The sequence below is a fragment of the Hyperolius riggenbachi genome, chromosome 12, assembly GCF_040937935.1.
Source record: "Hyperolius riggenbachi isolate aHypRig1 chromosome 12, aHypRig1.pri, whole genome shotgun sequence".
In the NCBI taxonomy this organism is placed as follows: domain Eukaryota; kingdom Metazoa; phylum Chordata; class Amphibia; order Anura; family Hyperoliidae; genus Hyperolius; species Hyperolius riggenbachi.
Genome location: NC_090657.1, coordinates 236,854,571 through 236,880,011, shown reverse-complemented (window position 1 = coordinate 236,880,011; position 25,441 = coordinate 236,854,571). Strand labels below are relative to the sequence as shown.

At 45.8% G+C, this 25,441-nt stretch overlaps 1 protein-coding gene across 3 annotated transcripts in view; it reads left to right on the top strand.

Annotated features, from left to right (window-relative positions):
• COX10 (cytochrome c oxidase assembly factor heme A:farnesyltransferase COX10) overlaps nucleotides 1–25,441 on the top strand; it is a 1,230,266-nt gene that overhangs the window by 366,345 nt on the left and 838,480 nt on the right. For all 3 annotated transcript variants that reach the window (XM_068263380.1, XM_068263379.1, XM_068263381.1), the window contains one exon: nucleotides 17,042–17,175. The gene's annotated coding sequence lies outside the window, so the exon portion shown is untranslated. The remainder of the gene's footprint in view (nucleotides 1–17,041; nucleotides 17,176–25,441) is intronic.

Below are 25,441 nucleotides of genomic sequence, written 5' to 3'. Positions count from 1 at the left end.
ACACTGTATACACACACACACACTACACACACACAACCACACACACTATACACACACTATACACACACACACTACACACACACACACACACACACACTATACACACACTATACACTCACACACTATACACATACTATACACACACACACACTATACACACACTATAGACACACACTATACACTCACACACTATACACACACACACACATAGACACACACACTATACACACACACAACCACACACACTATACACACACACACTACACACACACAACCACACACACTATACACACACTATACACACACACACACTATACACACACACTATACACACACACACTACACACACACAACCACACACACTATACACACACTATACACACACACACTACACACACACAACCACACACACTATACACACACTATACACTCACACACTATACACACACACACACACACATAGACACACACACTATACACACACACACACACACACACACTGTATACACACACACACACTACACACACACAACCACACACACTATACACACACTATACACACACACACTACACACACACACACACACACACACTATACACACACTATACACTCACACACTATACACATACTATACACACACACACACTATAGACACACACTATACACTCACACACTATACACACACACACACATAGACACACACACTATACACACACACAACCACACACACTATACACACACACACTACACACACACAACCACACACACTATACACACACTATACACACACACACACTATACACACACACTATACACACACACACTACACACACACAACCACACACACTATACACACACACACACACACACACGTAATTTTATATATACAGATTATTTAGATTTGCATGCAGCTATAGGATGTGTGGATGAACCTAAACAAATGTAGAGTAGTCAAAGGTTAAATTTGAAAAATTACTAGATCCATGCAAAAGTCTATTTATTTCAGGAATTTCAGTCTCTCTCTGCCCCACCCCTATTTTCCTTGACAGCCGTGGCAAGCAGATTTTGTGCCCCCTCTCAACCCCCTATAAACGTGAAACTCGAAAAATGAGACCATCATGCTAAAGTCCATTTATTTTAGTAATTCAACTTAAAGGGTACCAGAGATGTCAAATTCTAAAGTTGTGATTAGGGATGGGACGAATCCACAATTTCTTCAAATCCGGATCCGAATCTAAAAAGGTTCTCGAATATCTCGAACCTTTCGAATCCTGAATCTAACGAATCCTGCACATAAAAATTGTGTGATCCGTGGTATAGTTGCCCGCAGTATAGGTACCCAGGCATAGGTAGCGAGGTAAAGGTGCCTTCAGTATAGCTAGCTAGGTATGGGTGCCTTCAATATGGGTAGCTTTCAGTATAGGTAGCAAGGTATAGGGGCCTTCAGTATAGGTAGCAGGGTATATAGGCCTTCAGTATAGGTAGCAAGGTATAGGGGCCCTCAGTATAGGTAGCAGGGTATATGGGCCTTCAGTATAGGTAGCAGGGTATATGGGCCTTCAGTATAGGTAGCAAGGTATAGGGGCCCTCAGTATAGGTAGCAGGGTATATGGGCCTTCAGTATAGGTAGCAGGGTATATGGGCCTTCAGTATAGGTAGCAGGGTATATGGGCCTTCAGTATAGGTAGCAGGGTATAGGGGCCTTCAGTATAGGTAGCAGGGTTTATGGGCCTTCAGTATAGGTAGCAGGGTATATGGGCCTTCAGTATAGGTAGCAGGGTATATGGGCCTTCAGTATAGGTAGCAGGGTATATGGGCCTTCAGTATAGGTAGCAGGGTATATGGGCCTTCAGTATAGGTAGCAGGGTTTATGGGCCTTCAGTATAGGTAGCAGGGTATATGGGCCTTCAGTATAGGTAGCAGGGTATATAGGCCTTCAGTATAGGTAGCAGGGTATATGGGCCTTCAGTATAGGTAGCAGGGTATATGGGCCTTCAGTATAGGTAGCAGGGTATATGGGCCTTCAGTATAGGTAGCAGGGTATATGGGCCTTCAGTATAGGTAGCAGGGTATATGGGCCTTCAGTATAGGTAGCAGGGTATATGGGCCTTCAGTATAGGTAGCAGGGTATATGGGCCTTCAGTATAGGTAGCAGGGTATATGGGCCTTCAGTATAGGTAGCAGGGTATATGGGCCTTCAGTATAGGTAGCAGGGTATATGGGCCTTCAGTATAGGTAGCAGGGTATATGGGCCTTCAGTATAGGTAGCAGGGTATATGGGCCTTCAGTATAGGTAGCAGGGTATATGGGCCTTCAGTATAGGTAGCAGGGTATATGGGCCTTCAGTATAGGTAGCAGGGTATAGGGGGCTTCAGTATAGGTAGCAGGGTATATGGGCCTTCAGTATAGGTAGCAGGGTATATGGGCCTTCAGTATAGGTAGCAGGGTATATGGGCCTTCAGTATAGGTAGCAGGGTATATGGGCCTTCAGTATAGGTAGCAGGGTATATGTGCCTTCAGTATAGGTAGCAGCGTATATGTGCCTTCAGTATAGGTAGGTAGCAGGGTATAGAGGCCTTCAGTATCGGTAGCAAGGTACATGTGCCTTCAGTATCGGTAGCAAGGTATAGGGGCCTTCAGTATAGGTAGCACAGTACATGTGCTTTCAGTATTGGTAGGTAACTAGGTATAGGGGTCTTCAGTATAGGTAGCAGGGTATATGTGCCTTCAGTATAGGTAGCAGGGTATATGTGCCTTCAGTATAGGTAGGTAGCTAGGTATAGGGGCCTTCAGTATAGGTAGTAAGGTACATGTGCCTTCAGTGTAGGTAGGTAGGTAGGTAAAGGGACCTTCAGTATAGGTAGCAGGGTATAGGGCCTTAAGTATAGGTAGGTATGCAGGTAGGCAGGTATAGGTGCCTTTAGGTAGGTAGGTACATATAGGGGGCCTGTAGGTAGGTAGGTAGGTATAGAGGCCTGTAGGTAGGTATAGTGGCCTGTAGGTAGGTAGGTATAGGGGCCTTTAGGTAGGTAGGTATAGGGGCCTTTAGGTAGGTAGGTACGTATAGGGGGCCTTTAGGTAGGTGGGTATAGCGGCCTGTAGGTAGGTAGGTAGGTATAGCAGCCTGTAGGTAGGTAGCTAAGGATAGTGGCCGGTAGGTAGGTAGGTAGGTATAGTGGCCTGTAGGTAGGTATAGTTGCCTGTAGGTAGGTAGGTATAGTGTCCGGTAGGTAGGTAGGTGTAGGTGCCTTTAGGTATGTATAGGGGGCCTGTAGGTAGGTGGGTAGGTAGGTAGGTAGGTATTGAGGCCTGTAGGTAGGTATAGTGGCCTGTAGGTAGGTAGGTATAGGGGCCTTTAGGTAGGTAGGTAGGTATAGGGGCCTTTAGGTAGGTAGGTATAGGGGCCTTTAGGTAGGTATAGGGGCCTTTAGGTAGGCAGGTAGGTGCGTATAGGGGGCCTTTAGATAGGTATAGCGGCCTGTAGGTAGGTAGGTATAGGGGCCTTTAGGTAGGTATAGGGGCCTTTAGGTAGGCAGGTAGGTGCGTATAGGGGGCCTTTAGATAGGTATAGCGGCCTGTAGGTAGGTAGGTATAGGGGCCTTTAGGTAGGTATAGGGGCCTTTAGGTAGGCAGGTAGGTGCGTATAGGGGGCCTTTAGATAGGTATAGCGGCCTGTAGGTAGGTAGGTATAGCGGCCTGTAGGTAGGTAGGGATAGTGTTAGGTAGGTAGGTAGGTAGATAGAACCCCCCTCCCCCGCCAACCCCCCCCCACGGCCCCCTCCGTCCCCCGTGCCTCCTCCGCTCACCCCTGCATAATAATCTACTCACCTTTCCCGTGGAGCGCAGAGCGGCAGACCTCTTCGTTACTTCCCTGTTCCCTCTAGTGGCCGGACCGGCTCTTACTGATGACGTCATTGTAAGAGCCGGTCACTAGGGGGAACCAGGAAGTCGGCGAGAGGTCTGCCGCTCTGCGCTCCGCTATGGATAGGTGAGTGGATGGTAACTATGCGGGCAGGGGGGGCGAGCTGAGGAGGCGCGGGGGGGGGGGGGGGGTCGGAGGAGGACGAGTGCGAGCGGCGGATGCGCGGCGATGCGGCGTCGGGATTCGTGCGGATTCGTATAGTGGAAAATGGCGTCGGGATTCGAATCCACGAATCTCGAATATTTCCTAATATTCGAGGGATTCGTGGATTCGCCTGATTCGTCGTCCCACCCCTAGTTGTGATACTTACCCGGGCTTCAGTCTGGGTCTTCTGAGTAGACCCAGGCTGATGCGACTGAGCCAGTTACCAGGGCTGATTGCGGCTGAACGGCAGACCACAGGGGACTTAGACCAGCTTATGGGCCTGGAGGAAGCCCCGGGTAAGTATGAAATCTTTGTTTTCTAAATATTTTATTGTGGCATTGATCATATCATTGCAATAAATCATATTACATAGTGGAGGAATAATACCACATGTTTGACTTTGATAGAATAACAACAACATAGTCCATTAATGGACTAATATAACAACATAACAAAAACAGAAACAAAGAAAGAAAGAATTTGTCTCTACATTGTAAGCTAAAAAGATGCTTGAATAATAATCTGGCTTTTAAGCCTTGTTAGGTAGTGATATCCATATTCTTATCAGTAAAAAACGAAATGAACCATTAATAATATTATTCGGTAAGGGGATGGTTGACTAACCAAAGATCCCATTGATCAGTTAATCTCTTGATATTACTGTGTAGGTTGGCGAAGATATGTTCATATTTGCAGTTGGTTTTCACAATTTGTACTATTTCTATGAATTCAGGACTGATTGTTGTTTCCCAGTTTCTGGCTATAGCAATTTTTGTTGCCAAGAGGATCCAAAGTATCAAATCTTTGATGTCTCTGGTTTCCTTTAGAAGGTGAAGCTAATCTATGGAATAGGAACCCTTTGCAGGTGATTTGGATGAATGAGCTGAGTAGAGTCTGACACTTTGATCCCAGAATATTGAAGATTTTCACAATATTCTAATGGTCTGCCATTCTGATTCCGGGTCCTCATAAGCTGAAAGCCATATTCATCATCATTACAGCTAATAAAGGCTTGAAATATCTCGCTTTGCATGTAATGAGTCTGTTTCATATATTATTATTTTTTTAAGTTGAATTACTGAAATACGTGCATGTGTGCACAATATTCTTATTTTTCGAGTTTCACCTGTTATAATAAGCATTACTATATCCCATTGACCTTGATTACGGAACATTACAAGATCTATTACCTATTATATGTAGAACCCTACATCCCCAACATGTCCAAATCCCTGGCCAATACAACTCTAGTATACCCATATATCACAGTATGACTCGAACAAGACCTGCTAATAATACAATTCTGTGACCCTACAGGGAACAGGACTCCACCTACATTACTCGAGCACCGGACATCACCCTAATGTGATTCTATTGCCAATGTGAGGCAACCTCTAACTCATTGGACAGGACCATAATACATAGCTCCCAACTGTCCCTCTGTCCCTCTTTCCTCCTTTGTCCCTTTGTCAGGACATTGTCCCTCTTTCTATGAAAATATATATATTTCTCTCCTAAAAAATGTTTGACTCTAAACTTTATTCCCATCCTTTATTCCCACAGCCTTGCAAACTGGCATTTCAGAATATTATTTGATATTATATACTGCCTCAAGGTATACATAGTGTATATTTCCTCCCATTCCTTCAGCTTGTAAGCTCGCAAGGGCAGGGCTCTCTCACCCTTTTTTATTGGGATTTGTTGTACAGTTTGTTCATCATGTTACATTTGTCACTGTGATTACTGTGTCTACCAATTCAGTATTATGTATCAGTGTCTACATTTTGTGTATATCATTGTCTATATTGCTATGTACCCCATGTTTTCTTCTTACTCTGTACAGCGCCACAGAATATGATGGAGAATTATAATTCAACAATAATAATTATGAAATAACGCTTTTTACAGCTACAGCTTAAAGCGGGTGTGTCACCATAACAATCAAATTTCAACAGCAACTGGTCTGAGTGTATTACGTGATAAAGATGCTAATCCTGCATTCAAAACTTGCAAAACTTTTTCTGCTGTTATGGTTTGTAGTTATCACATACTTTAGGAGCACTTACCTTAGTGCCAAACAGTGCCAAACAGTTGAATGCTTGGAGTTCTTTTTATCTATAATATATTCCTCCTCTTCCATTTATTTCCCTGCCTAGCTGCTTATCAGAAACGCCCTCTGGTTACTTGTGTTTACAAGCAAGGCTGAGGTTACTCAGTGATTGGATGTGTAAATAAAAAAAGAGCAGTGCAGTTGTTAGTATAGACCTCAGTGGGAGTGTCTGAAGACTCTGGGAGGAGGGCAGCTAATGAATACAAAATGAGCAAGAGAAGGGAGGGGGGGGAACAAGAGTCAGGGAGGATATGATGTCAGCATAAGCTTGGCAAGATGGCCACTGCCTAGAATAGGATTTTCTGCTTTTCCTTTATAAAATTCACAGGAATCATTATGTGGATAGCCCAATACATCTGTTATGTAAGTAGAAGTAGTATTTATCTACTTATATATGTGTTTTTTATTTCTAGGTTAGCATGGGTGTCGCTTGTTCTTTAAACATTACACTTTCATTTTGGGAAGTGCACCACAATCTATTTAACACTCCTTGGGCAGTTCTGTGATTCTACGCATAGCTCACTATACCCTCAGCATCACCTGACCACTGCACATGACCATAATACATCTGTGTTACAACCTGTACGTAGAACATTATGCTTTCAGCATACCGCCCACTGATCATGATGTTAATACAATTCTACCCAGAGGTGTAACTATATTTAATAGGAACCCCCTGCAAAAAAGGATAGAATGGGGCCCCCTTGGTCCCTAATGCTGGTCACATTATCGGGAGCCAGCGAATGGCAGCAGAGAGTGTTCTGCTGTTAAGTCGCATTTGGAAGCAGGAAAACATTACTCTTGTTCCAGCTACTCTGCATGGCGGGATGAGGTTTCCGTTTTCGTGATTGAATGGGGAGGTATTTTTTGCTAATAGGCTGCATTTGCGGTTAGGGAAGAGGAGGGGCCTCCAAAACCTCCAAGCCCCCCTGCGATGGTGGGGGTCGCAGGTGCGAATGTTACGCCCATGATTCTACCATACTCTGTACATAAAACCCTAGACCACCAACATGACCACTAGAACTTATCACAGCAGCTTTAATTATGTTCTACACGGATTCCGGCCAGTTCTCCTAATAGGACCTACTGGACATAAAAGCCCCATTTTATAACCTTTCACACTAGAACATGGAAGGATGTATTGAGATCCGAAGATGCCCAGCAAGCAGGTGCGAATGTTACACCCATGATTCTACCATACTCTGTACATAAAACCCTAGACCGCCAACATGACCACTAGACCTTATCATAGCAGCTTTAATTACTGTATGTTCTACACGGATTCTGGCCAGTTCTCCTAACAGGACCTACTGGACATAAAAGCCCCATTTTATTCCCTTTCACATTAGAACATGGAAGGATGTATTGAGATCCGAAGATGCCCAGCAAGCAGGTGCGAATGTTACGCCCATGATTCTACCATACTCTGTACATAAAACCCTAGACCGCCAACATGACCACTAGACCTTATCATAGCAGCTTTAATTATGTTCTACACAGATTCCGGCCAGTTCTCCTAATAGGACCCACTGAACATAAAAGCCCCATTTTATTACCTATCACACTAGAACATGGCAGGATGTAATGAGATCCGAAGATGCCCAGCAAGCAGGTGCATAATGAATTGCTCAGCCATTAAAGTGACATTATTTTGTACCGTCGCCAGACTGATCGCTTGTCTCCGGGCATTATAAAAATATTGGTTGTTCCTCTTCCTTCCTTCCACATCCGGGTAAGATCCTGCTTGTGATAATTAGTGGTATTTGTGTAAGTCTTGCTCATTTCACAGCCTGCTAATCAGATCGGGCAGCCTTGGTGGTAATCAATTTTCTTTTACCATCTGCAGCAGATGACAGATTGCTCACGGAGCAGCTTGTCAGGGGACTGACGACGTTGCAGCGCCCTTTCTGCCTTTCCCACTCGGGCAGCTGCTCAGGATTTTACATTGTCTTATTATTGTACAGTTTTATCATCTAGGAAAATATTTGATCTCTTCTCCTGACAGTTTCCTTCTCAGCCTTCTCATCATTTTTTTTTAGTTCCAGTTGTATTTTTTTATGCTTAAGCTAAAACTGAGACACATTTGCTGAACTGTTTGTAAATGAAGTTGCCTGATCCTAGGTGTGCCCAGGCAAAAATCTAAACCAACAATTTTCTTAAAGTACTGATGTTACTGCCTCCTCTAAGGCCCGGTTCACATTAGCGTTCGCTGTCCGGAATCCACTGATCGGATCCGGACCTGATACTGTACAAACGGAACGTACGTTCCGCATAGCAATGCAAAGGCTATGCGGACGTTCACACGCGTCCGTTCAGTACAGTACGGAGCCAGACCTGATCCGGACTCCGGACAGTTTTCCAACATGCGCTATTTTTCGGGTCCGGATCTCCGGCCCACGCACCCGGACCGGAGCCGGACCGGAGCCTGACTGCAGCATCCGGAAATAGAAACCAATGGGAAACGGAAGGCACAGAACACACTGGCTACAAACACCTGACGTTCTACCCCACTTCCTATGGCGTATCCAAGCGGCCATTTCGGATGGGGACACATGGGCCAAGCATGTCTGGAGTGGAGCAGCAGTGACAGACGTGCTGGAGCTGTTTGGCAGAATGTCGGAGGTGGAGGTGAGGCCTACAGCGGAGGAACCTGATTCTACAGGTGCACCAGGTGCACCTTCTGCTGACCCCAACATTTTCTTTTTTAGAAATTTCACTATTTTTAACCCACGGATCCGGATGGAGGCCTGATGCATACCTGATGGAAACGGACCGGATCCGAATCGGAACCGTATGGTTCCGATCCGGATCAGGTCCTGATCCGATCAGGATCCGGTCCGTTTGCATGGCAAACGCAAGTGTGAACGGGGCCTAAAAAGAAACTTTAATCCAGGATTGAACTTCATCCCCATCAGTAGCCGATACCCCCTTTCCCATGAGAAATCTTTACTTTTTCTCTAATCTGTGTGCACCTGTGTGGCTGATATTGGGGTGAAACCCCTCCCACAGTGTGATGTCATGACCATGGCCCTGACAGTTTCCTGTATGTAAACCTCATTGCATTGGAAAAGAATGGCTATAATGGAAATAATGGGTTTTTTTTTATATCTGCCATCAGTAAAGATGATGACCTGCAGGCTGACAGTGGATCAAATAAGATAAAAATGAATTACATGGCGAGTTTCAATCATTTCTTGATTTATCTTCTTTTCTTTTGTTTTTCCTTTTTTTTCCCCTTCTACTATTATTTGGTAAAATGCTTCTCTAATGCCCAAGATTCTAATGCTTCACTTCACCCCTCAGAATCTATAAGAACCCCCTGATCAGCAATAACCACCACGTCAACGTCCATGTCTGAAAACTGTCGTCTAAAGCCCAACAAACGCAGGCGAGGACAAGAGCTCACTGCCGACACATGGTCCTGTGCAAAAAAAACTGCTCATTTAGGGCTTGATTCACAAAAGCGTGCTAACAGTTAGCCCCTTATCACGCCTAAACTTAGTTTAGGTGTGATAAGTTTAGGTGTGATAAGTTTAGGCGTGATAAGTTTAGGCATGATAATATTTTAGGTATGATAATAGTTTAGGCGTGATAAGTTTAGGCGTGATAAGTTTAGGTATGATAATAGTTTAGGCGTTATAAGTTTAGGCGTGAGAAGTTTAGGCATGATAATATTTTAGGCATGATAATAGTTTAGGCGTGAGAAGTTTAGGTGTTATAAGTTTAGGCGTGAGAAGTTTAGGCATGATAATAGTTTAGATATGATAATAGTTTAGGCGTGATAAGTTTAGGCATGATAACTATAGCACCAACTGGGTTAGCACCGCAGTGCACAGCTGATCAAAAGTTTTGCGCTAGCAAAGTCTGGGGCGCAAAACGTCACACAGAGTTTAATGGCGCTGCTTTGCGCGCGATCTAAACTTATCTAAACTTATCATGCCTAAACTTATCACGCCTTAACTTATCACGCCTAAACTGAGTTTAGGCGTGATAAGGGGCTTTTCACCAGCGTGGTGCAATGGTTATCACGCCTAAAATCTTTTAGGTGTGATAACTGGGTTATCACCACTTTGTGAATCGAGCCCTTAGAGTGCGCAATCAACTGTGTATTGTCAGTGTAGGCTGTTGGGGGATATAAGAGGTTTTTTTCAACTTCTTGGTGTCTGTAAATGTTTGGGGCAGCACTCTAACACCATTATAATGAGTAAAGTGATCCCAGGAGGGCCGATAGATACAGTGTTTGGCATTCTCAAATTAAAAATAGGCATGTCAGCATCTGGGCATCCTCCCCCTTCCACAGGAAACCTAAACGCATAGTCAGGCTGACCATTAGTGGGCCTCAGCAAGGATGATGGGTCTGAGGGATGGTCTGGGTATCTGCATACCTGACCATGGATACTTTTATTGGTAAAAAAAAAAAAAGACAATTTAACAATACAATAACATTTGTGAAGCGCTTTTCTCCCATAGGACTCAAAGCGCATTTATATGTTTTTGATAAATACAGGGTTGCAAGCTGGACTGTGTTACAGTGGAGATAATCAGGTGTTCATTAATGCCAAAGTAAACAGGTGGCTTTGCAGTTTGGGCTTACATGCTTCCAGGGATGGAGATATCCTGATTGGGTGTGGCAGGGAGTTTTAATGTGTAAGGGCAGCATGACAGAAGGCTCTGTCTCCTAAGGTTTTGAGGTGGACTCTGGGTGGGTGGCCAAGTTATTGGATCCTTTTGATCTGAGATTGTGGGGGGGGGGGGGGGGAGGTGATGCAGTGGAAACAAGTCCTTCAGGTGATTATTTAACTTTTAAGTCCCTCTATTTATATAGGGCTGATTCAGACGGACGACTTACAGCGTCACGTCCTGCGGCATCTCCTTTGCGGGCTTTCCGCGGCAATCAGCTGCGTCCCATCGCGTTCAGTGTTTTTTGTCCCTGCAGAAGATGCGGCGGGTAATTGACCCTGGAAGCCGCATGAGGCTTCCAGGGTTGCCTGAAACTCTGTGTTTGCGCAAATGATGCCCGCCGCCTGATTCAAACGCTCCCAATGGGAGTGTTTACCGACGAGTTCTGGACGCTGGCAGTAAACGCCCGCCAATCATCTGTGTGAACTGGCCCTTAAGCTCCCTGATGGTACGCAGTTTCTGAGGCTGTGTCCGCGGAAGTGATTTTTTGAATTACATTTTCTTTAGCCTTTGTAGCTAGTACCAGGGGCGTAGCAATAGGGGGTGCAGAGGTAGCGACCGCATCGGGGCCCTTGGGCCAGAGGGGCCCCGAAGGGCCCTCCCTTAACTACAAAATTAGCTCTCTATTGGTCCTATGCTCATAATAATGACTTCTGTAGATACTTTGAATAGTGGTAATCATTAACAAACTGTTCCCCATCCCCTTCTTGCACCTCTGACACTGTAGTTGCCATTGGCAGATTTTGGTGCGCCGTATAAATTGTTATGTATAGAGTGCTTGGGGGGCCCCATTGTAAAACTTGCATCGGGGCCCACAGCTCCTTAGCTACGCCACTGGCTAGTACTAGGCTAGCTACCATTGTCCCCCCAGTCCCCCCGCACCCTTCTGATCCCCTCGATCACCGCCGCTATACGTTACCTAGCCGCGAGAGCCGCAGCCTCCCCAATGAGCTTCAGTCATGCGCAATCCCGATCCTCCCCATAGCAAAGCCTGGAGCTGATTGGAGAGGCTGCACCATTGTGGGATCCTGGGGGGTACGTATAACGGCAGCGATCGGGGGCAATCAAAAAAGAGCGGAGGGACTTGGGGGACAATGGTAGCTAGCGAAGTGCTAGCTACAAAGGCTAAAGCAAATTTAAAAAAGCCGTCCCGGGGCGGAGAAATCCTCTGCGGCGGCTACCCCGAGTGTAGGTCGGGGTTACCGCCAGGGAGGTTAAAGAACAACTGTTAGCCATAATATGCCCCCCTAAAACAATACACATGTAAGTAGATAAATACTTGCTCTACTTACATAACAGATGTATTGCACTGTCCACCTATTAGATTTCATTAATTTTGTAATCTTCTTAATGAACTATCCCCCTCCTGGCAGTGGCCATCTTGGTTCCTAGGGTAGATTCTTAACCCGCCCCCAACTTCCGATCCCCCTCCTCCCCGTACTTATTCTGAGCACAGCGGGGAGGATAAATGGAGCAGGCACAGACTCACCTAATAATGGATTCAAGCGCTGCTGTTCTCATCTATTCTCTGCACTACCGGCGGCGGCAGTGCAGAGAGTATAGAGGGGAACTGCAGCGCCTGGAACCATTGTTAGGTGAGTCTGTGTGAGCCTTTATCCTTCCCCATTGATCAGAGCGGGGAAGAGGGGGAATGCGGCGGCGGCACATGCAGCAGGCATGTGCCTGCTGCATGTGCTGGAGGGGGAGGACAGAGACAGGAGATAGCCTCTGCCCCCCCTCCCTGCGCTCTAACAACGGCTAGATCCACCGCAGTGAAGGGGAGACCAGGCGGCCAATCACAGCGCAGAAAGGTGAGTGACAGAGGCTTCAACCAATCAGGCTGATTCAGCCTGCCTGTCACTTCTCTTCTGCGGCCGTATGTACCCTCTTAGAGCCTGGGGGCATGAGGAGAAAAAACCTAAGATTGATTTTATATGTTTGAATTGCCGTGTTAGCACCCTTTTTGCTGTGTAACACCCTGCAATAGAAAATTTATTTTGCATTTAATGTCTAATGCTGGGGATACACGGTATGTTTCTGTACCATGTATTGACCAGCTGATCCGGTCAGCTGATAATATTCAGCTGGCCCGATCATGCCGCTCAATCCGCGCCCGCTCGATTCCCGCCGGCGGACAATGGCAGGGAATCGAGCGGTGATAAGGAAGCGCCGGCGGGGACGAGGGGCAATCGATCCGCGCGGACGAGCGGGGATGCGCCGGCATCAAGCGACTGGCTCGATCCGGCGCATAAAACGTGCCGTGTATGCCCGGCATAACAGTTACTCTTTAAGTTTAATGACTGACCGTTGCCCGTTGGTACAACCAAGATGCTAAAATTCACATTTTTTAACATTTAATTTTTTTGGCTACTAAGATCCCTCCTATGACTGCAACTATGACAACTCCTTCTACCCATAAGAAGATTTTCTACATCATCATCACCTGCTATGGAAGAGGGGGACCCTGTATTGGAGGGACGGTGAGTGGCTGGGGCCCCCACATAGCCCTGGACCCCCTACAGCTGCAGGAATTGCACCAGTAGTAGTTACAGCTTTGCCGCATTCAGATTTCAGCAATGAATATCCCATAGCTTTCCATCCTCAGGTATCATAAAACAGAACTCTCAGATCGTCTAACGTTTCAAGCCTAATCTAACAGCGGTGGAATTACACAAGCCCTTAATTTGAGCCGCTGCGTTTTCCGCCTATTTTCTGTTCACCGGGCCCGGAGGCTGCCGATTGAGTTTCGCCAATTCATCAGTTGTTAATTTAGCGGCAGGGAAAACGCAGCTTGTAAGGTACATTCATACGGTTCTCATCGCGGTGTACTTATCCAGAAAGATCACAATCCTCCGCTTAGCACCATATGGAAGACGCTTCACGCGATGGCACACGCGATACACCCCAGCGGACACAAAGAGGATGGTTATGAGAAATGACAGAACGTTAGATATTATTATATTGCTCCATTACGAGCACATTACACATCAGAAGACGTGCTTCTCGCAAGCCTCGACTCCCTCTCCCGAGCCAGTAACAATACCTGCTTCATGCCGGCACAATTAGAGACACATTGAGCCGCGATTCCGTGATTTGCACAGTGTAATTTAGGCCTCTGGCGAAGCGATAGAAATCTAGGCCCGTTGACAACAGACATATGCAGTACATATGGCGGCTGTAAGACAGAGAGCGAACACAGCCAAGAAACGCACAGTGATCACAGGGAGATATTTACGGGAAAAAGGGAACAAAGGAGAAAAGACAAAAAGAATTAGTTCTGTTCTCGGAGACGCCAATTAGGGAGTTTAACTCTTCCAGCCACAAGGGCTTTGTGTATGTTGGAAACGAAGGCCATTAGAAGATGGCGTGAGATGAGGACGCTCGCAAGATTAGATATTTTCTCAATCCCAGTTTATAAATCAGTAATTGTTGAATCAGAATCATTTATTTTTCTCATGTACAACCGGGGGTTGTACCCGGAATTGGTTTTGGCTCATATAGGTTCTGGAAGAATGGGGGGGGGGGGGGGGGGTAATGTCCGAAAGTCAAGAGCCAAGGCTGCCATGCTACGACGCCACCAGTCGCACTTGGCAATCATCTATCATCCCTAAGCAGACGTCGAGGTGGGGGAGGGGCAGGCAGAGGGAGGCGTTTCACCCAAGATGAGCAAAAAATTCTGCTAACAAGCAAATACAGGTATATACTGACTCAGGCGTATATGCAAAAAAGGTGTCTGGAAATTTGAGTCACCGAAATGGCCGCTAGTAGAATATTGGTAAATTTACTGATATTTTACTATTTTGCAGTGCAAATTATGATAAAGTAAAATATAGGTAAATGATGACAACATTTTACTACATCCAAACCTAAAACCCTATTCTCTCCCAGAATCCTCCCTTGACCACTGCTTAATCCTAACCACTCCCCCTCCAATGCTTTTGTAGGTCAGCCATGTTGATGTGTTACACATTTCATAAAACAAACATACAGACTGGTGACAGCGCTCATGGATGCACCTGATTGCAAGCCTACAGAGGCAATGCAGAGCCCCTCTGGAACTAAATACATGCCCTGAATGCAAAACAGATGTGTGTATTTAGTTTCAGAGGGGCTCTGCATTGCCTCTGTAGGCTTGCAATCAGGTGCATCCATGAGCACTGTCACCAGTCTGTATGTTTGTTTTATGAAATGTGTATACCATTTGTTTGACTAGCTGCACTGGAAATATTGTGTTTTTATCGCTAGATTAGTGTAGGTCTTCCCCAAAGGGGTCCGTCACCGGCGTGGGGAAGTCTATTGGGTTATAATTTGTGCACATATTATCACTGAAGCTGGGAGAGGGTAGGAGGCGCCCGTGGACGTATATCTGTAGCTCTTATATCGAGTGTAGTATTCAAAACAAGGTACTTATTTTCCTACCTTAGAGTGGTGTAACTCACACGTAAAGTAGTGGTTGAAATTTCACAAACTTTATTAGGGCACAAATGACAACGCGTTTCGCGGCCAAGCCGCTTCCGCGGGTCTATAGGTGTGCCTGTGGGGGTCTCCGTCTATAACCTGAGCGCCATATCCGTCGTCATATATGGCGCTCAGGTTATAGACTGAGACCCTCACAGGCACACCTATAGACCCGCGGAAGCGGCTTGCCCGCGAAACGCGTTGTCATTTGTGCCCTAATAAAGTTTGTGAAATTTCAACCACTACTTTACGTGTGAGTTACACCACTCTAAGGTAGGAAAACAAGTACCTTGTTTTGAATACTACACTCGATATAAGAGCTACAGATATACATCCACGGGCGCCTCCTACCCTCTCCCAGTCTCTTCCACCCCTATATAGGCGAGTGTACACTCAGAAAGCTCTTCCAGTGGCATATTTTTCTTGGAGCTGCGACCAACCCTACTATTAGAAGCAAGGCCGAGTGAGGACGGCACTTCCTCACTTGCGAGTAAAGTGGTTGCTTTATTTAGCAACCCAACATTGTGAGTATATTTCCTCCTATTATATAAATATTCTGGTGTCTCATTGATAATACACCAGATCGGGCTCCCGGTCTCCCTGTGCCTTTTTTGTTTCCTACAAGAGCCTGCCTATCACTGAAGCTAACACCCCCCCCCCCCCCCCCCCCTTTGCCTGTAGTGAAAGCCAGGTGTGTATTTTAGTCCAGTAGTTATTGGAGCTCTGCACATCATGGCAGATAAATCATTCAGGTACAGGTTCACCCCACACTGAAGCTATGTCTCCCCTTTGTGCCTGCAATGAGTGTTGGTGTGTACTTTAGTCCAGTAGTTATTGGAGCTCTGCACATCTATGCAAAAAATCATTCAGGTATGAATTTTGAAAGCGCTGCCATTCCTCCTGCTGTATGTTGATGTGTTGCCACGTTCTCCCTAGCTTTATGTCCTTCCAAGTCCCCGGCAAGAGGGTTAAAGAGACACTGAAGCGAAAAAAATATATATGATATAATGAATCGGTTGTGTACTATGAATAATTACTAGAAGATTAGCAGCAAAGAAAATATTCTCATATTTTATTTTCAGGTATATAGTGTTTTTTCTAACATTGCATCATTCTATAATATGTGCAGATTTCACAACACTCAGCATTCAAAATGATTCTTTCAGAGCAGTCTGTGAACTAATGACCTCTCCTCTGGCAGAGAAAAAGTAAATAGTTCATGAACAGTTGAGATAATAAAAGTCAGAAAACAGCCCTCTCCACGACTTTGAAAGTCGTAGAGCTTAATGGCTTTTTTGCATAGAGATAACAACTGGAGTTTCTTAACTCTTCCTGTACTGGAAACAATTAGACTGATGTATCTGATCTTAATGTTTTATTTCTTAGCTGTACTACACATACAAATCATAATATCATAATTTTTTTTTCGCTTCAGTGTCTCTTTAAACGTCTAAAGGCGGACTTTATGAAACCACCCCAGACTGAGGGACCAGTGATCATGCCACCGGCTGCTAGTTTTAAATTCTTAAATGTTTAGAATAGGGCTGTATTTACAAAACAGACCTTGAAGGTCTGTTGTACTCATTAAACACAAATGGATCCAACTTTATCATTTTACATGAAGTTAAAAAACATGAAAGTAATGTATAATTACCTTTGAAAGTAATGACTTTTCAATGTTTGCCTAAGTCCTGTCTAATCATACTTCAAACTCTTGTCCTTGCAGGCTGTGAGCTGTAAGAGGAGATTGTGTGGGGTTGATATGAAAGCCATGTGCCTGTGTGCCAGACGGGTAACGTTAGACCATGCGTTCGGCTGGCCACACACTGCAGAGCTCCTGAACAGAGGTGCCGCCGCCCGGTAAGGATTTCACCACCAACAATGGATATTTAGGTACAGGTGGCCTCATGAAATTACGGGTATTACAAAATCAAGCTCGGTGTCCCAGATTATTGTAGAGATAGAAGTAACCATGAGGACCACACTGATTTACAGACCAGGTTGTCCATCTCTTTCAGCGGTACCGTGTTTCCCCGAAAATAAGACAGTCTTATATTAATTTTTGCTCTAAAAGATGTGCTAGGGCTTATTTTCAGAGGATGTCTTATTTTTGGGCAAACACTTATAGTTTTCCTATACAAAATGTACATACTGTATGCCATGTGCAGCATACACAGAGCTTTTGGTTTGCAGATATTGGCTCTCAATTACAAGAAACTGATTCTGCTGATCATGTGGGTAAGAGTCTATTTCTTGCAGACAGAGAACTCTGTCAGGCTCCCCAGAGCTATGATAGGATAAGCTGTGTGTCCTGGGAAGAGGTGTAGAGCGGCTGATGCTTATCACCACAGATCAGGAGGGCTGTCTCCAACAACAACACAAATTGCCTGACACACATATACAGGACTGTAGAACTCACATTATACTGCTGCTCTCCTGTATCTAGGCTTTGTATTGAGCGTGACTTGCTGGTGTCATGTGGGCTGCTGCTAGCTAGGGCTTACATTCAGGGGATGGCTTATATTTCAAGCATTCTTGAAATTCCTGCTAGGTTTTATTCTCAGGGGATGTCTTACTTTAGGGGAAACACGGTAGGACACAAGGCAATGGTGCAGGCAGAGCATGTAAGCTGGTACACACAGTGCAGCTTCTCGCCAGTGATGCTCGGATACCCCCCAATCACGGATTCGACTATTCGGCCATGATTGAAAAAAAAAAAATATTGAAACTAACTCGCAAATTTGACCCGGATTTTTACCGTGAATGAGGCAATCATGTAAATTCACGGCCGTGATCATGGTAAAGCCTTAGCTAATAGCAAGGCCCCCACACATGCTACAATCCCCCAAATTGCATGGATTATAAAGGTGATAAGGGGCTACAACTTAAACAAAAAAAATTCCAAAAAGAACTTTTAGTTTGAGAAAATGGATTTTAAAGCTAAATCCAGGGCTGTGGAGTTGGTCCAAAAATCCACCGACTCCGACTCCGACTCCTCGACTCTGACTCCTCTAATTTGCATATTACAATTTTGTTGATTAAAGGTATGTAACATGAAATTCGTCTCTTAACTGCCAACGCTTAGGAATTTTACAAGACAGCTGAAGTGAGAAGGATATGTAGACTACTATATTTATTCCCTTTAGACTAAAACTAGTCCTTGGTAAAAGTACTTGTAAAAGGTACAAACCGGAACAAAGAACATCTATCAGGCCCTAGGCAATGTAAGTGTGGGTACATGTAAGAGTGATGTGCAGGTACTCTGCAGGGGAATGAGGAGATTCTTCCTCTATTACACATTCTTCATGCACAATCTGAACAAGGTTTATGGGTGACAAACAACACCTCTGTGTTCAATGTGCACAGCATTCTCAGTGGATTCCCTGCAGCTCTGTGGGGAGTGCATATGTAGAGTATAGTACTACTGTGTAACAAAGTAAACCTGAGACAGATGAAATTAAAGTTTTATACATACCTGGGGCTTCCTCCAGCTGCCTTCACTGAAAATGGTGCTGAAAATGGGTGACACTGGTGTCGGCAGACTTGGCACAGGCTGTGCTGCTGATGAACGCCTCTCTGCTGCACCCCCTACAGCTGAGCGCCCTCTCCCTGGCCGTGGACCAGTCTCAGAAGTGGTGGAGGCAATGGCACTCCCTCTCCTTCCACACCCACAACCCCTGCCAGATATGTTGTATACTATGCACAACATTTCAGGGTGGAAAAGAAAAAAAAATACTGAATACAGTAAAATAAAACATGAAAATCAGTGGACAGTGCCGTGGTGTGCCTGCACTATGCGCACAGCAAACTGACCAGCTGCACGCTAGTAGCAAAGTACAAGGTCAATGACTAAACTGAGTGACTGAACAACTGTGTGGGTGACTGCAACTAACTGAAGTTGATCTCTGGCTGGCTAGCTAACAAGTATACAGTAATAGAGCAATAGAATCAGTGTGAAGTTGAACCTGCCTGCAGTAAGCACAGCAATCACTACACCAAATCCAAATTAGCTTTATTGGGAGGACCAAATACATTTAGCATTGCCAAAGCAAAACAAAACATTAACATGGGGAGGGGGGGATTTGGGGAATAAGGGAAGGATATAGGTAAACAGTCCATAGGAGTGTGGAGGATGTAATGGATGGTATGGGGTGATGACACTCTCTCACTGACAACTACACTGACTACAACTAACAATATATAGCTGAACTTGTGAACTCAGAATTTACGATACCTCTGGGTCAATCCTAATCCCAGGTCTGTGAGCATGGAGTAAAAAAGATCCTTATCTCAGCTCACAACCACTAACTCCATTGAGATGGTCTGTTTGAATTAAGGCATCTTAATGACATGTATTTGTGCTTGAAAAAAATCTGTCTTGCCTTTTGATGTTGCATGTATAAAGCTGTCTGTACCACCAGCCTGCAAACTAACAGGATGTAAGCCCGACGAAGGCTGCAGGGCCGAAAGCTTGTTTATTCTTATTCATTTTTAGTTAGCCAATAAATGGTATCCTGATTTATAACTTATTGCTTTTACTGATGGCTAACACTGTACAATACCCTACTGTTACTACTACAACTAACTAATCACTCACTGGCTAGCTAGCTGAATACAAGTATCAGATATAGTATAAGGGCAATGTAAGGACTTCAGTAATCACTCACTGGCTAGCTAGCTGAATACAAGTATCAGATACAGTATAAGGGCAATGTAAGGACTTCAGTAATCACTCACTGGCTAGCTAGCTGAATACAAGTATCAGATACAGTATAAGGGCAATGTAAGGACTTCAGTAATCACTCACAGGGTAGCTCGCTGAATACAAGTATCAGATACAATATAAGGGCAATGTAAGGACTTCAGTAATCACTCACTGGCTAGCTAGCTGAATACAAGTATCAGATACAGTATAAGGGCAATGTAAGGACTTCAGTAATCACTCACTGGCTAGCTAGCTGCATACAAGTATCAGACACAGTATAAGGGCAATGTAAGGACTTCAGTAATCACTCACAGGCTAGCTAGCTGAATACAAGTATCAGATACAGTATAAGGGCAATGTAAGGACTTCAGTAATCACTCACAGGGTAGCTCGCTGAATACAAGTATCAGATACAGTATAAGGGCAATGTAAGGACTTCAGTAATCACTCACTGGCTAGCTAGCGGCATACAAGTATCAGATACAGTATAAGGGCAATGTAAGGACTTCACTAATCACTCACTGGCTAGCTAGCTGCATACAAGTATCAGATACAGTATAAGGGCAATGTAAGGACTTCAGTAATAACTCCCTGGCTAGCTAGCTGAATACAAGTATCAGATACAGTATAAGGGCAATGTAAGGACTTCAGTAATCACTTACTGGCTAGCTAGCTGCATACAAGTATCAGATACAGTATAAGGGCAATGTAAGGACTTCAGTAATCACTCCCTGGCTAGCTAGCTGAATACAAGTATCAGATACAGTATAAGGGCAATGTAAGGACTTCAGTAATCACTCACTGGCTAGCTAGCTGAATACAAGTATCAGATACAGTATAAGGGCAATGTAAGGACTTCAGTAATCACTCACTGGCTAGCTAGCTGCATACAAGTATCAGACACAGTATAAGGGCAATGTAAGGACTTCAGTAATCACTCACAGGCTAGCTAGCTGAATACAAGTATCAGATACAGTATAAGGGCAATGTAAGGACTTCAGTAATCACTCACAGGGTAGCTCGCTGAATACAAGTATCAGATACAGTATAAGGGCAATGTAAGGACTTCAGTAATCACTCACTGGCTAGCTAGCTGCATACAAGTATCAGATACAGTATAAGGGCAATGTAAGGACTTCACTAATCACTCACTGGCTAGCTAGCTGCATACAAGTATCAGATACAGTATAAGGGCAATGTAAGGACTTCAGTAATCACTCCCTGGCTAGCTAGCTGAATACAAGTATCAGATACAGTATAAGGGCAATGTAAGGACTTCAGTAATCACTTACTGGCTAGCTAGCTGCATACAAGTATCAGATACAGTATAAGGGCAATGTAAGGACTTCAGTAATCACTCACTGGCTAGCTAGCTAGCTGAATACAAGTATCAGATACAGTATAAGGGCAATGTAAGGACTTCAGTAATCACTCCCTGGCTAGCTAGCTGCTGGCTAGCTAGCTGAATACAAGTATCAGATACAGTATAAGGGCAATGTAAGGACTTCAGTAATCACTCCCTGGCTAGCTAGCTGAATACAAGTATCAGATACAGTATAATGGCCCATACTCACGAGGGACTTTTGTCGCCTCAACACGCGGCGCGCGCGTGTTGCGGCGACAGGTCGCCCGTGAGTATGGGCCGTCGCACGCGCGCGCGCCCCCGAACTGTCGCCCGTCGCTATGTCGCCATGCGATTGAAACTTTCAATCGCATGGCGACAGTCGCCGCTGCCCCCCCGCCGCAACTGTCGCTAGTCCGCGTGAGTACGCGGACTAGCGACAGCAACCTCCATTGAGGTTCACAGACCTTCCGGTGAGCTTCCGGCGGGGGGAGGAGGAACGTCAGCGACAGCTTCCGCCTTGCCGCTGGTCCCTCTTCCGCATGTGTACGCGGAGGGACCTGGCGAGAAGCTGTCGCCGGCCTGTCGCCCACACGCTCACGTGTGCTGGCGACAGGCGAGTTTTGCAGCCCGTGAGTACGGGCCATAAGGGCAATGTAAGGACTTCAGTAATCACTCCCTGGCTAGCTAGCTGAATACAAGTATCAGATACAGTATAAGGGCAATGTAAGGACTTCAGTAATCACTCACTGGCTAGCTAGCTGCATACAAGTATCAGATACAGTATAAGGGCAATGTAAGGACTGAAAAAGCTCTTGCTGGTGTACAATATGGTCTGGAGATGATCCTCTCAGTGCCACAGAGTCTAGCAAGGACAGAGCTCTGGAAATGGCCCCCACTCTATATACTGGAGGGGAGGGCAGAGCCCCCCCCCTCCTATGATTGGTTGCTAGGGCCTGGCTGGGGGCCTCTGATTGGCCCAGGGATGTCAATTCTGCCCATTTCCGCCCAATCACGACCTAATCTCAGATATCCACCACGATCACGGCAATAACCGCATTCCGAATATTTGCAATCACGGAATTTCCGTGGCCGATTTCCGTGATCCACAATTGATCACAGATTCGGAAGTCGAATAGCGAAAAGATGTTTGTGAATCATGGCTATTCCGGAAATTATCCGAGCAGCACTGCTTCTCGGCAGATCGACAGCTCGCACCGATTATTTCCAAATCAAAACGTGCTTGGCAGCAAAAGATAAACTTTAGCTTTAGCTTTTAAAACAAACCTGAAGTAAAAATTAGGAGATAATGATAACTTGATATAATGAATTGTATGTGTGTAGTACAGCTCGGGAATAGAACATTATTAGCATAGAAAAGAGTCACTATGCATTTTTTCGGTTGATTTTCCGTCCGATCCATTTTCGATTTGATTCTCCCGTCAATTTCCCACTCTATTCTCTTCTCTTATCTTGTCTGTGTGGGTTTCCTCCAGTCACCACCGTTTCCTCCTACATCCTCAAAACATACAGATACGTTAATAGGCTTCCCCTTAAAGAGAACCTGAACTGAAAATTAAAAGTCAAAATAACCCTACACAGGTCATACTTACCTCCTGTTTAGATTACTCCTCAATCTCTCTCTCCTCTCCTGCGTCCCATTTATCCACTGTGATCGATGGAATTCTCCGTCCTCCATTTTGAAAATGGCTATTACCCCATAACAGCTTCCTGGTCAGCACACTGTTAAACTAACATCGCCCACTTGAGCCATAGGGAAACATGGACATTACCTTGCACGTTTAATTATAACTGACAGCAGCTGATATATAACTGACAGCAACTGGTATATTTCAGTTCTGACAAAATATTGTCAGAACTGGAAGGGATCATTGTCAGAAGAAAATGGTGAGCTTCTGAGAGGAACTGACGGTGAGGTTAGTATGTAATATTCATTTGCAGCTACGTCATGTGATTATTTTACATAATTTTACTCACTTCAGGTTCCCTTTAAATTGATCCTAGACTATGATACATACACTACACAATACATACATACACAGGGGTGTCTGTGTCATTAGGCAACTCTAAATTTTTGCCATTGGTGGCAGTGGGCGCTCTGTGCGTGTGTTTATTTATTTTTTTTTTCTTTCAGCCAGCCTGAGCCAGGTTGGCGCCGGCTGTGACAGGCAGCTCAGCCGGTGCCCGGCGCTGCCTACTGGTCCGCCCCCTTCCTCTCCTCCATTCAGAGCCTCCGAGCAGCACGCACGTTAGTTTATATGTGCGCTGCGTGCTGCTGCCTACTGGTCCGCCCCCTCTCCCCGCCCCCTCTCCTTCTCTGTGCTGAGCGTGCGATCGCCGCACGCAGGTTTGTTTACCACGTCGGCGCCGCCCCTAACTCCACCCCCCGCCTGTCACACGTGGTTGAAGGCACTTTGACGCACCAGGGCTATCGCCTGCTGACTTGGCAACACCGGCTCACAGTGAGTGCCCTCTGCCTCTGCTGCTCGCAGCTCTTGATCATTTTTTTATATGCCCCCCTGGCTGGCCCTGATTCCCATCCCCCCCTGCCCCCCACGCTCGCCCATATATCACTACTGGTCCGCCCCCTTCCTCTCCTCCGTTCAGAGCCTCCGAGCAGCACGCACGTTAGTTTATATGTGCGCTGCGTGCTGCCGCCTACTGGTCCGCCCCCTCTCCCCGCCCCCTCTCCTTCTCTGTGCTGAGCGTGTGATCGCCGCACGCAGGTTTGTTTACCACGTCGGCGCCGCCCCTAACTCCGCCCCCCGCCTGTCACACGTGGTTGAAGGCACTTTGACGCACCAGGGCTATCGCCGGCTGACTTGGCGACACCGGCTCACAGTGAGTGCCCTCTGCCTCTGCTGCTCGCAGCTCTTGATCATTTTTTTATATGCCCCCCTGGCTGGCCCTGATTCCCATCCCCCCCTGCCCCCCACGCTCGCCCATATATCACTACTGGTCCGCCCCCTTCCTCTCCTCCGTTCAGAGCCTCCGAGCAGCACACACGTTAGTTTATATGTGCGCTGCGTGCTGCCGCCTACTGGTCCGCCCCCTCTCCCCGCCCCCTCTCCTTCTCTGTGCTGAGCGTGCGATCGCCGCACGCAGGTTTGTTTACCACATTGGCGCTGCCCCTAACTCCGCCCCCCGCCTGTCACACGTGGTTGAAGGCACTTTGACGCACCAGGGCTATCGCCGGCTGACTTGGCAACACCGGCTCACAGTGAGTGCCCTCTGCCGCTCGCAGCTCTTGATCATTTTTTTATATGCCCCCCTGGCTGGCCCTTATTCCCATCCCCCTCTGCCCCCCACGCTCGCCCATATATCACTTTACAGGCAGTGGCTCCTCTCTGGGATGGATTAAATAATATAGCATCATGCCTGCTGCTGTGTGTGGGTCTGGGCAGGACTCGGAGGGAGGGGGACACACATGCTGCACAGTGTGCACACAGTCTGCAGAGGGGAGACCCTCATAGTGAGTGGCGAGCCCCCTCTTCATATTATATGCCCCACTCTCCCCTGGCTGGCCCTGAGATTTCAGTGGGGGGGGGGGGGGTTTGTGAGCAGAGATGCTGGCGAACATCTAGGCCCTGTACTACCGTGTCGCTATGACCTGGAGTAGTACTCAATATACAAAATGGAGACGGCACACAAATGGCTTCAGTAGAAAAACTGTATTAAATCATGTAGAGGCACACACGACATGTTTCGGGCGGAGCCCTTCCTCAGGTGTGCCACACACACCCAACACCTGTGACCCTTAAATACCCACCCACAAAAAGTCATGAGACGAACATAGTCACATGACCAATTGACATCACCAACAAACAGTACAATTTCCATCTGGGGAACTACACTAGCAGTGTCTACCCCAGTTAACTGAGGAAAAGATCACCCAGATACTGTCTTAATACATATCCATACATTTGTATACATTTTCAACATGAATTCATCATAGTCATAGTTATACATCTTTCTTAACAAGAAACGATACCCCTCCTGATAAAGTCCTGTTTCATACAATCTGTGCAGACAGTTTCACCCTAGGAGAAATGGACATT